The sequence below is a fragment of the Gastrolobium bilobum genome, unplaced genomic scaffold (assembly GCF_033153095.1).
Source record: "Gastrolobium bilobum isolate Gb01-03AN ecotype WA unplaced genomic scaffold, APGP_CSIRO_Gbil_v1 utg503429, whole genome shotgun sequence".
Lineage (NCBI taxonomy): Eukaryota > Viridiplantae > Streptophyta > Magnoliopsida > Fabales > Fabaceae > Gastrolobium > Gastrolobium bilobum.
In genome coordinates, this window is record NW_026899129.1 from 5,217 (window position 1) to 7,377 (window position 2,161).

General features: G+C 34.7%; 1 pseudogene; it reads left to right on the top strand.

Annotated features, from left to right (window-relative positions):
• Window positions 1-620: 620 nt before the first annotated feature.
• Window positions 621-1,883, top strand: LOC133287520 (cysteine-rich receptor-like protein kinase 10; annotated as a pseudogene).
• Window positions 1,884-2,161: the final 278 nt, after the last annotated feature.

A 2,161-nucleotide genomic window follows, 5' to 3' on the forward strand; every position in this document is an offset into this window, starting at 1 on the left:
ATTGTGATTGTCAATTTTACATGCCAAGTCCCAGTATAGCAGCAGATGTGATTGTGATTTGTTTGGAAAGAAAAGGAAAGCAACATATCTGATGTGATCTGAGATTAAAGATTTGAGAAGTATTTTGAATTATTTATTTGTAATATTTTATTTATTTTTAGATGTTAATTAATGTTATATTTATTTTAGGAAGTTTTATTATTGTTAGAATTTTAGATTTTAAATTTTGAATCAATTTATAATGGGAAAAATGTTCTCTGCAGTTAATGCAGATAATTATCTGCATTTATTTTCAAAACAACGTCGTTTTGGTATTGAAATTTTAAAAAATTTAAATATAAAGACTATTATAACCCTGAAATAAATTAAAATTACAAAAATATCATGATTTCCGCCCCAAAACGACGTCATATTGGGCTTACTGCAGATAAATTATCTGCATTAACTGCAGAAAAAGTAAACCCATTTATAATTAGTCTATAAAAAGGTGCTTACGACCCTTATTATAGGAGTTGAATATTATTATTTTGTTAATTGAAATTGAGAAGTTACTCTTTTGTGCAATCCCAATAGCCACTTTTCTATTGCGCTTGTATCCTTTTTTGTTCAATATGACTTCAATGACACCACTAGTTCCTTCCCCTTCTTCAGGTATACATATATATTTGATCGAGTTTCTTGTGGTCTTCATTCTTCAATTATATTCTTTTTATAATACTCAGTTTTCATCAATCTATTGTCAAGTCAAGGTTGTTTTGTGGTCTTTGAGGAGGAAGTTGGTTCCTTTTTGTGTCCACTCCTCTTCATTTGAGTTTGTAAAGCATTTGCCACTTTTGCACATCTTAAAAGAGGTTACCTTGGGCAGGAAACATATGTGCTTCAACGATTGTAGCAATTGTAGCAATTGTTGTCCCAAATGTTATTTTGGTGGCGCTTTTGGTTCTAGGTTGTTGCTGTTGCTGGAGAAGAAGGCGAAACAAAAACCATGATGCAGATCTAGAAATGGGAGATAGCAGTAATTGTTATTGCTCTTACTATTTATCTATTTCAAAGCACGAACAATAGCATGCTAGTAATTTTGCTTAACTTACTTTTTACCGCAGCTAGGAATTATTTTACTTGTCAAGAAGAGTCTTTGCATTTTGACTTGGCTACAATTGAAGCTGCAACAAATAGGTTCTCGAATGAGAAGAAGATAGGCCAAGGTGGATTTGGTGTGGTTTATAAGGTAAAAAGAAATTATAAGGAAACATGTTGTCATGCTCGTATGCTAATTTATGCTGACTGGGAGCTATTCTAATCTCATGCATGTTTTCAGGGTACCCTTCCTAATGGACAAGAGATAGCTGCAAAGAGGCTATCCAGAAGCTCCTTGCAGGGTGACATAGAATTCAGGAACGAGGCTGCACTTGTTGCACTTCAACATAGAAATTTAGGCTTTTAGGATTTTGCTTGGAGGGAGCAGAGAGGATACTTGTTTACGAATTCATCCCCAATTCAAGCCTTGACCGCTTTCTATGTGGTTTGTAATTTTTGGACTCTCTTGTTCTGGTTTGGTTTTTAATGTTATTGTATGAACTAATTCTTCTACAGAACTCAATTTATTGCTAACTTGAATATTACAATTTGACTAATTTGTAGATCATGAGAACCAAGCAGAGCTTGATTGGGCAACACGTTACCAAATTATAGTTGGGATTGCTGGAGGAGTTAAATACCTCCATGAAGATTCTAGTCTTAGAATAATACATCGCGATCTCAAGGCTAGTAATGTCCTATTAGATGACGAAATGAATCCAAAGATTTCAGATTTTGGCATGGCAAAGATTTTCCATGGAGACCAAAGTCAAGTTGACTCTACAATGGCCTTTATAACTTACTAAGTTCCAGCTATCCTTTCTGTTGTAGAGTCAACTTGACTTTGGTCTCCATGGAAAATCTTTGCCATGCCAAAATCTGAAATCTTTGGATTCATTTCGTCATCTAATAGGACATTACTAGCCTTGAGATCGCGATGTATTATTCTAAGACTAGAATCTTCATGGACAACAAGTGCAGCCTCGTTCCTAAATTCTATGTCACCCTGCAAGGAGCTTCTGCATAGCCTCTTTGCAGCTATCTCTTGTCCATTAGGAAAGGTACCCTGAAAACATGCATGAGA